The 11650-nt window shown below is 34.3% G+C and overlaps 2 protein-coding genes across 4 annotated transcripts in view; both read right to left on the bottom strand.

The window, feature by feature from the left end:
• Window positions 1–11312, bottom strand: part of rasgrp2 (RAS guanyl releasing protein 2 (calcium and DAG-regulated)) — a 494831-nt gene extending 483519 nt beyond the window's left edge. The window contains exon 1 of the mRNA XM_049466489.1: window positions 11294–11312. The gene's annotated coding sequence lies outside the window, so the exon portion shown is untranslated. The remainder of the gene's footprint in view (window positions 1–11293) is intronic.
• The window catches only part of cxxc5a (CXXC finger protein 5a), a 44365-nt gene that overhangs the window by 2639 nt on the left and 30076 nt on the right, over window positions 1–11650 (bottom strand). The window lies entirely within an intron of this gene.

Raw genomic sequence — 11650 nt, 5'->3', positions numbered from 1 at the left:
ACACACCTTAGCCCTGAAGTGACCCATATTTACACACTAAATGCTGACATAATGATACAGTATGGTATACACATTAAAGGTGATGAAAAAAGAAAAAAATACATGTGAATAATCTTCGCATAGGAGCCACATATTGAATTTTGACTGATTAAAAAAGAAAAAAATATCACCACAGGTTTGATTTCTTTTCTAAATGTAATGTGTGAACACATTTTTGAAATAAGATTCAACCACTTTGGCTACTTTGATACAATAAATGTGATTACAATACTTTCATACAATAAATCTGATTAGTGTCCCAAAAAAGTGATTGGTGTGAACATTTTAGACCTCAGATGACCCATATATGCACATTACCATCACATACCACTAAATGATGATATCTTGAAATGGTACACACATGAAATGTGATGATAAAGGAAAAATACCTTTGGATTACATTCACACATGACCACATATTAAATCATACCAAAAAAAAATCTGATTTTTTTTCACATACAGCCAAATATTACATATTAATGATTGGCTGCTTCTAAAATGTTCCTACTTCAAGCTTAATTTCCTCTATACTTTTCCACACACTGTTCAAATCAGATTAGAACAACTTTGGCTACTTTCATAAAATAAATGTTCAATTCAGATTATTTCACTCAAATCAAATCTCATAAAAGTGACCCACACCAATGACTAGTGTGAACACTAAATTATGATATCTTGAAATGGTACACACATGAAATGTGATGATAAAGGAAAAATACATTTGAATTACATTCACACATGACCACATATTAAATCTAATTTAACTACACATTTACGTTTTTACAGCAGTGTGACCCACACTCTGTTCAAACCAGATTAAACCACTTTGGCTACTTTCACTTATATTATAAGTCTAATGGCTAAATTATTATTTTTTTTACTTTAATCAAATCTTATTAGTGTCTGAAAGTGACCCGCACCCGTGCACATTTCCACCAATGCTTGATTTTGATATCTTGATGTGAAGATAACAGAACATGAAATGTAATAATAAAAGAAAAAAAATCTGAATTACATTCACACACGGCCACATACTGAATCACATCAAAAAATAAATTGTGGCATAAAGTAAAAAGTGTTATAAATCTGATTTAGGTTTAAGTTCTTCCTTAAATATAATGTAATTTTACTTTTCAGAGCAGTGTAAAAACACAAATCATATTAAAACCACTTTAACTACTTTTATATTATGTTACAAGTGGTATTGATCAATTCTGATTTTTTTAGTTAAAATCAAATATTTTTGGTGTTTGAAAGTGAAACACACGTGTCATTAGTGTGAACACACTTAAGTCCTGAAATGACTCATATATGCACATTGCTTCTTACACTTAATGATGACATAATGGCTTGGTATGTACATGAATTGTGATAAAAAGAAAAATATATTATTTATGTTCATTGCCATATACTGGAAACATACTACTGGTTTCCTCTCTAAATAATGTTTTCTGGTCTATTTTCATACATAAGGCGCACTGGATTATAAGGCGCATTAATTGACAATAGTAAGGATGTCTACATCGAAGTGAGCAAGGGTGTCGCCGTGTTTCCCTTCTAATGTGTAAGCTGAGGACGCACCTAAGTAATCAAAACTGTAATTCTTAAAAAGAAATATTTTGTTTTAAAGTCAAACGAGTGCTGGATGTTAATCTACATAGATTTCTCTCTTGAAAATCGTTTATTTGTGAGTGAGTAAAGCGCTTCCATTTATTTACAGTAAGCTTTGATTTCCGATATTTTGTCTAAGGGTGGAGTTTTCAGTGAAGTTTCTCAAGCACTACGGCTGGGTGCAGCAGCGTTAGCATTAGCCGCTAAATGCAGCACTAGCATGACATAAATGACACCTGATAGCTCTAGACTGAGGAACCTTGAGTGTTCCGGTAACCCAGGGTGCTATCAGCTAGCATTTTTTGTCCCACGTAGACACAGACTACAGTCCAATATAATCCCTTCTGGGCTTGGCGGCTAATGCTAATGCTGCTGCACCCAGCCTTAGTGCTGAAGAAACTTAACTTAAAACTCACCCTTAAAATGTTGTACTTCAGCGGAGTGACTTTACTGCTCCTTAATACCTGACTGGTAGAATTTATACATAAGGCGCACCAGATTATAAGAGGTACTCTCGATTTTTGGGAAAATGAATTTAAACACAGTAATGTGAACACATTTTTTTTTAACTAGATTAAAACCACTTATGAAACATTTGTTATATATTACAGCCCTTTTGCTGTTTCATAGCATTTCGGATTTGTGTTTGTGATTTGTGCAAATGGCCTGTAATGACCAGTCATTAATATGAACAAACCTGTGATCTAAAGCCAAATGGTCCCAAACGCACACATTCTAATCCATATTATCATGTGAATGATTCATGTGCAGATTGAACGATTGAATAAAGTAGCAGCACAAGTCTTTATCACACACATTATTAGCTCTATAGAGTTCACCGCTGTTCATGATTGGGGTGGAAAGCAAAAAAAACACCAAATGCATTAATGATTTTTCAGTGAATTCAGGTTAGCTTCTGCTGCCCACTGTGAACACAGCATGAAACGTGTAAGATACAGTACAGTATAGAGGCACAGTAAAAAAAATCATCTGACCATTTTCATTAAAGTCAACCCACTATACTTCAGATTTGCAGTAGATCCAGGACCACATACAGAACTGGTTCATATTATTTATATATATTATTATTTTTTATATATGTCTAAATTGTTACAGCACAGAAAACATCAGCTTGTGTGCTACATTAACACTTTCAGGACTGCAGGGGATTTCTTTCAAAACTTCAGATTTACAGTTATTTAAAAATGAATAGCCAATATTTTTATTCATTTGTAGGGTGCAGGGACAAATGTCACTTCAGAAACGGTTTCTCTGAGTATCCACAGTGCACTAAATTGCCTAAATTGACTTAAATATTTCATAACATTATCAAGCAAGCTTGGGTGCCATACAGCTTAGTTTATTTTCTAAAAATGTCTTGAAATAAGCTCATAAAATGTCCAGTGACCTCGTCAAAACCTCAATGTTAGCAGGTTCATCACTTTCTGCTTGCAAATTTTTAACATCATCTACAGAAATTTGAGGGTAAGATATTTTTTTAAACACAATTAAAGAAATGAGAAATGAGGAAAAATAAGAAATTTATTACACTGAAAATATATTACTTGACATATGGTACCAGTCAAAAGTTTGGATGCACCTCAGATTCAGTGTCTTTTTTTTTTTTTCATTTTAGAACTTCTGAAAAATAACTACTTTAAGAAATGAAGGTCAGTCAATCTAAATATGTCTTTGAAAGTAGCACCAAGTGTAGTCGCAAAGACCATAAACAATGTCATGATGGAACTGGCTCTCATCAGAGTTATCAGATTTAGAAACAGCAAGTTAACAGCACCCCAAATAAGAGCCACCTAAATACTTTCCAGAGTATTTTGATTAATTTCAATTTTTAGAAGTTACTACATGATTCATTATGTGTCCCTTCATAGTCTGTATGACTTCACTATTTATTTACAATGTTGAGAAAAATAAGATAAATAAATTAATTGAATGAGAAGGTGTCCAAACTTTTGACTATTACTTCATACTAGTAGTCACAACCACAAAGGTTAAGGCAAATGTCAGGACAGAAGGGTCAGATCTGAGCAAAAATACAGCAAACACTGAAAAATCTGGTTTGAAACATCTAATGTGAACAAACTGGCATTGACTATGCCGCTTGCAGTTTTTAGGTATAGCAATATTAGCCTTGAAAGTTTGTTTTACTTGAGTGCCATAAGGGTTGTTTCATGTTCTCATTTTGACCTGGTCAAAATATATGATAATAACATAACATAACATAACATAAATCTGGTTTGAACTGTGTAATGTGAACACAGTCATACTTTAATCTGGATTATTTCTGAACATCACGGTGTGAAGCTCTAATACTTTCTTCTGAAAACATTCTTTCAGACTGTTGAATACTGATATGAACAAATTATAAATCATTAAACTAAATTAGATGTGTTGTTGTGATGGTGATTGTTCAGGTGCAGGGTTAAAGGTCATTTCTGAAGTGTTTTTGTTTTATTATTATTATTATTATTATTATTATTATTATTATTATTATTATAAACCAGTGTGCACTCAATTGCATTGACTATATATATATATATATATATATATATATATATATATATATATATATATATATTAATAACCGCAGTTTAATAAATCCAGTTTATTTCTAAAAATCAATGTGTGAAGCTCTAATGTTTTCTTTTGATGAATTGTTTCAGAATGTCAGATTTACTGATATGAACAAATTACAAATCATTAAACTAAACCAGAATTGTTGTTGGGATGATGATTGTTCAGGTGCAGGGTTAAAGGTCATTTCTGAAGTGTTTTTCTTTTTTGTTGTTTTGTTTTTTTGATTAATCAGTGTGCACTCAATTGCATTGACTTTATTAGTGGTGGTTTTTTTTTGTTTATTTAATGACAGTAGCAGCCTGGAAAGTTTTCTTTGCATGAGTGCCATACAGGTTTGTTCATGTTCTCAAAAATGACATCAAATGTTCTCTGACCTGGTCAATATATATCATTATACCATTTCAACAACCAAAATAGCAGAAATCTGGTTTGAACCGTGCAATGTGAACATAGTCATACTTTAATCCGGTTTATTTCTGAATATCAATTTATGGAGCTCTAGCACTTTCTTTTTATACATTCTTTCAGAATGTCAAATTTACTAATATAAACAAATAAAAAATTATAAAACTGAACCAGGTTTGTTGTTGTGATGGTGATTGTTTAGGTGCAGGGTTAAAGGTTATTTCTGAAGTGTTTTTTTTTTTTTTTATTAACCAGTGTGCACTCAATTGCATTGACTTTATTTTTTGGTGTGTTTTATTTATTTAATAATAGTAGCAGTCTGGAAAGTTTGAACCTGGTCAAAATATATGATAATACCATAACAACAACCAAAACAGCAGAAATCTGGTTTGAACCGTGCAATGTGAACACAGTCATACTTTAATCCTGTTTATATCTGAACATCAATGTGTGGAGCTTTAATGCATTCTTTTGATTCATTCTTTCAGAATATCAGATTTGAGTTTTCTGACCTGGTCATAATATATATTAATAATAATAGAACATCAACCGAAGTAGCAGAAATTTGGTTTGAACGGTGCAATGTGAACACAGTCATACTTTATTCCGGTTTATTTCTGAACATCAATGTGTGGAGCTTTAATGTTTTCTTTTGATTCATTCTTTCAGAATATTAGATTTATGAACAGATGCAGGTTAACGACAATTTCTGAAGTGGTTTCTTTAATTAACCAGTGTGCACTAAATTGCATTGACTTATTATTTGTTTATTTAATAACTGTGGCAGCCTCGAAAGTTTTCTTTGCTTGAGTGCCATACAGGTTGGTTCTTACAAATCTCATCAAATAAGCTCAATAAATGTTCCCTGACCTGGTCAAAATATATGATGAAAATAACATAACAACAACCAGAAGTAGCAGAAACCGGTCCGTAGGTTTGAACCCTGTAATGTGAACACAGTCCTACTTTGATCCTGTTTATTTCTGAACATCAGATGTGTGTAGCTCAGGCTCCCTGGGACGAGGCCTGTGGTCAGCTGTGTGAGCGCAGAGGCCGGGGCAGTGTGTGGTACGGGCGGTAGTGAAGGCTGAGGCTGGGCCGTGACTGTGTGGAGATGAGCTGTCGCCTCCCTCCCAAAGGCAACACTACTGCGGCACAGAATCTAACACATTCAGCAGCACTGCCCCGAGCCAGGAGGAGCCACACGTCTCCTCATGCACATGCTAACACACACACACACACTAGCCCAGTAGCCCACACAATCTCACCCTCAGTCAGAGTAACACACATCCGTACACACTCATACAGACAAACGCACACATGTAGTACGCCTATACTGTCCAACTGATCTAACAAATTAAGGTTCAACAACAGACATCGCTAAGTGATCACGATTCTCATTCGCCACAGTCAGGCCAATCATCAAACAATTATCTCAGGGGGTGAAAAAAAAACACATAATAATCACAATGACACAAAAAAAAAACTATCACAACATTCAGCACAGGCAGATATAACAGAGTAACGGAACGACTTCATTAATCTTTAGCTCTTTTGGGTGAAGTATTCCTCTGCTGATAATTATGTGTGTGTTATGATTTTTATGTCTATGGTTGCCCTCCGCAGCAGAAGCCTAGCCAATCAATTCCAATTCACATCTAATGGTCCCCTGCACTTTACAACACATACACTATTGTATCTCAATATATTTCTGTAAACCAATTACTCATCTCCAAACAATTTCATAGGAGGCTGATCAATAGTTAAAATATATACACTGGCTTGTGCAGCTGGTGGCACTTTTCTACTGGGATTTTATACCAAAAGGTACACAGTAAGGAAACTGTGTTAGACAGATTACAAAACATGAATATGGTCTACTAATACTGATGTAATACTGTATATATGTTATATTGTTTATATTGCTCAAATTTCTCAAATTCTATAAATACACTGTATTTAATATGTATTTATATATAATAAATGTATGTCAATATGTCTGTGGACAGCTCTTCTAATGAATGCATTTAGCTACTTAGCTACAATATCCAGCTAAAGTGATTACACCCTTCACATTTCTACAAATATATTTTTAAAATCTTTTAGATCTTTTTATGGGAAAGCACTATAGAAATTAAACTTGAGTATAACTTAGTAGTCAGTATATATTTTCTGTTCTTTAAAAAAAAAATGACAATCAACAAACAGACATTTAATGTCCACATAACTGGCAACACAGATCATCTACAGAAATGTAAAGGATATACTCGCTTTAGGGAGAGACTTCACTTGGTACAGGTGTGTAAATGCACAAACACACACACACAGATTACAGTCTTGTTCCTGGTCAGTTGGTAACTCTGATGAACTTATCCTGTGCAACAGGGGTAACTCTTGGTCTTGCTTTTCAGGGACACTCCTGATGAGAGCCAGTTTTATCATACTGTTTTTGATGGTCTTTGTAGTGACTGCACTTAAGGATACTTTTAAATTTCTCAAAATGTTTTCAGATTGACTGACCTTCATTTCTTAAAGTATTTTTTTATTTAAAGAGTTGAGTAGTTTCTACCATAATATGGATTAGAAAATTACTCAAATAGAGCTGTTTACTGTATTTACTGCAAACTCTACCTCTTCACTACTTTACAACTGATTCTCTCAAACATATTAAGAGGACAAGAAATTCAAGTAATTAACTCTTGATAAGTTCAGCACAGCTGTTAACTGAAAGCTGATTATTCCAGTTGACTCTACCTCATAAACCTTACTGAGAAAAATGAGTTAAATGTCTGTTAAATGTTATGTCAGGGGAAAGTTTATGAATGTCCACACCTGTATATATTGTGAGGTGTTATCTTGTGAGTGAGGGTGAACACTGAGTGAAAGGTCTGATAAAGGATGCAAGAAGGATGGGACACTCCTTTTCTAAAGTAGTGTGGGAATTTATCATTCCCTAATTATTCCTCAATAGTGTTACATGTGTACCAAGAACACACAATCCTAAAATGCATAAAAGTCTCTTACAGTGGACAGGCATAAAAGGCACAAAACAAATTTAGATTTAGCGTAGAAGACTCCACACTCACACACACCCTGTATATCAGCGCAGTGTTCTTAGTCATGGGACCTAATGCTTGTTCCTGCTCCATGTTTTTCAGCAGTGTATATTTAGCTATATATATTAACACATACAAATATATGTAGGTATAACACAGATATTTAACAATATTTGACAAAGATTTAGCCCAGAAAATCTCGAAATGTCAACTTTTCAAAAAAGAAACATCTTAATCTTTAGTGGATGTAAAAATACATAATTTAAATATATTGGAGCTTTTCTATTGGTTCATTTATTAGACATGTTGAAACAGTGTAAAGAAATCTGCCAGATTTAAAATGATGTAAAAGGTGAAATGTTATTTATATATGCGTACTGACATGTATATAATTGACATTAACTTATATGTATACTACATACAGAATATGTGTTTACTCTCCAGTTAAAAAATATTCATATATACGTACACTCAGTATGTTTCATGTGTAAGTCTAGACCTGGGAGGCAAGACGCACATGGTAATTGGTGCTGTTGGTTTGTAAACGTTTGTGTTCAAACTATGCCGACATAATTAATAAACCGCCATATTTTTTTGACATATGCATTCTCACATCTCCAAAAAAATACAACCATATATTTGCATTTCATTATCATAATATTTTGATACATTTTAACACCCCTAATGTGCATTATATTGAGAAATGATTATTTTTTACTTGTGGTTCCCTGGAAAGTCCAAAACCTGAAACCAATACCACATACATATGATTATGATTTAAGTTATGATGAAAAAAGCCCTAAATATATCTGGAATTTCAGGGCTTTCAGTTAACAGCTGTGTCTCAATGTGTTTGAGAGCAGCAGTTGTGAAGTTTTGAAGAGTTATAGGTATACAGTGAATAGCCCTACTTGAGTAATAATCTAATCTAAATTAAAAATTATTAGAAATACTCAACTAAGTAAAGAAAATAACTTAGTAAAAGTATCCTCAAGTGCAGTCACAAAAAACATCAAAAACATTATGATGAAACTGGCTCTCACCAGGAGCGCCCCCAGAAAGGAAGACCAAGAGTTTCCTCTGTTGTACAGGATAAGTTCATTAGAGTTACCAGCCTCAGAAACCGCAAGTTAAAAGCCACCTAAATGCTTCACAAAGTATTTTGATTTGTATAACACTTTCAATTTTACTACGTGATTCCTTATGCGTTTTTTTATATTCATTTATAGTATAGACTTCACTATTAATTTACAATGCAGGAAAAAAAATGGATGAAAAGGGGTGTCCAAACTTTCCACTGGTACTATAAATATATTTGCCATAATAAAGCCATGCTTTTGTTAAGTGTTGTGGTGTGGAGTGTAAATCTATATGTAAGTATATATGAAATACTATTAAAAAAAAACATATAATGCAGTACTTATTTAAATAGGACACCTCTGAATGTACTATAAATGAATGAGTGCTGAAACAGGCTGAGTGAAGCCGGCAGTGAGAGCCCGGTGTTCAACATTAGTGTGTGTTTCCTTTACATCAGCTGCTGCCAATGTGTCAAGCGTGACCTCTGACCTCACAGGAGCTTAAGAAGTGACCTTAAATATGGCTGACCCTCTCACTGGAGACTACCTCAGCGTAAGCCCCCGGTGACCTGTGACCCGTGACCCTTGATCTGTAAAAACAGCAGCCCCTTGTCATGTGGGATTGGGGCAGTGGTGGGTGTTTCCAAGGTCACTCTTAGGTGACATAAACCAGCAACCCCCCCCCCCCACCACCACACCCCCCCACACGGCCTGAGCTGCGGCGCTTAATCTGTGTTTATTGATTTTGTTATGAATATGGAGCTCTCTCTCTCTCTCTCTCTCCCTTTCCCCCTCCCTCTCCCTCTCACACACTCTTTTTCAATCCAATGTGTTCATGTCACTCATTCGCTCCTGTAAAGACTCCTAGAGAGAAGCCCAGGGTCAGCTTAAGGTCTTATACAAAGAGAACGACATAAACGATCTGCATTCAGAAAGAAACACACACACACAAACACACACCTTCAAAGGGTGTAAGTTACCTCACGATTCGATTTAAATATGATACTTGGTGGAAATGGTTCAGAGCATTCTGGAAATATGAAATATATCCAGACAGTAATGACTATACGCTTGTTTTAATTTTCCTTAAAAAGAAAAAGAAGAAAAAAATCAACCAAACATTTGTGCATCATTGATTTACTGAATATCAATGTTATTGATTAAAAAAATAATATTATTCATTATTGATAAGTGGTCCACAGGTAGTTTTATACCCCTAGCATCAGTCACACACACAAAAAACATACGCGCTTTTATGTATGAATGATTTCCAATATAGTAACTAGCACATGTGCCATCATAGCAACTACAGCGCTGGAAAAAATTAAGAGACCCCTTTAGTTTCTGAATCAGTTTCTCTGATTTTCCTATTTATAGGTATATGTTTGAGTAAAATTAACATTGCTGTTTTATTCTATAAACTACGAACAACCTTTAAATAAAAAGATTGTCATTTAGAGCATTTATTTTTACAAAATATTAAAAAAGATGCAGAGCTTTCAGACCTTAAATAATGCAACGAAAACAAGTTCATATTCATTTATTTTGAAGAGTTCAGAAATCAATATTTGGTGGAATAACCCTGTTTTTTAATCACAGTTTTCATGCATCGTGGCATGTTCTTCTCCACCAGTCTTACACACTGCTTTTGAAAAACTTTATGCCTTTACTCCTGGTGCAAAATTCAAGCAGTTCAGCTTGTTTTGATGGTTGTGATCGTCCATCTTCCTCTTGATTATATACTCCATAGGTTTTCAGTTTGCTACAATCAAAAAAACTCTTACTTATTTTTTTCAGAGCTGTATTTAGCAACACCTAAGCAACCACCAGACGCACCTTGCCAACTGAGAAGCAACCACTAAAAAACTCTATTGCAACCACAACTACCTGGAATTTAACACTGCTTATCATTACAGCTCTTTGTATTCAAGATATACACTTTTTTAGTATTTATAGTATTTATACTAATTATAGAACTTATTTTTAGTATTTGTAATGTGGCAAATACATTATCAATCAAACTATCAATCAAAAATTCTGAAATATCTCATACCTGCAACAATATTTCTCAATTGTAAGTTCATATTTCAAATAAACAGCAACATTTTAATAAACAGTACATTTTATCTAATTCAAAACAGCCACTAAAAAGCATAGACGAAGAAGGTGATTTAGCTGAAGCTATTATTTACATACTAATAGAAATCAATAAATTAAATGATCTTAGATTACTTTTTGAAGACCGCAGGACTGTAAAAAAAACTAATGAAACTTGCCCAACTTAGGTCCAACCTGCCTTTTTTTACACACACAAACACACACAACAACTACCATATGTTTCGTACTATAAGGCGCACTTTAAAAAGTTCCTCAGTCTACTGATATTGGACGGTGTTTACTAGCAGTATCCGGGGCTGGCTAGCACTGCTAACCCTGGCTAGCGCTCACCATTGGACATAATACTGGAATTCTGAGCTTACTGTAAATAAACAGAAGCGCTTTACTCACCCAAATAAACAGTTTTCAGGAGAGAAATCTGTGTAGATTTACATCCAGCACTCGTTTGACTTTAAAATAAAAGTTTTTTTAAGAATTAAAGTTTTGTTTACTTAGGTGCCCCCAGCGGAGAGCCCTGCTGAATTAGAAGGAAAACATGGCATCAGCCTTGTTTACTTCAAGCATAAATTCTTACAGGGCTTTAAAGTCTCGCGCACTGGGCGTGACACACGCATTTAAAGCAGTTCACACGCTCACACACCACATTTTTTATCTCTCACGCACAAAAATGACTAAGAAAACACTCGCCAAGGTGCACTGTTTTTTTTTTTAACTGTGGACGAAGAGCCACACGAAACTCTTTCCCAC

This window comes from Astyanax mexicanus, chromosome 17, assembly GCF_023375975.1.
Source record: "Astyanax mexicanus isolate ESR-SI-001 chromosome 17, AstMex3_surface, whole genome shotgun sequence".
NCBI classification, from domain to species: Eukaryota; Metazoa; Chordata; class Actinopteri; order Characiformes; family Acestrorhamphidae; genus Astyanax; species Astyanax mexicanus.
The sequence above is the reverse complement of the archived record's forward strand: the minus strand, read 5'-3'. Positions and strand labels throughout refer to the sequence as shown.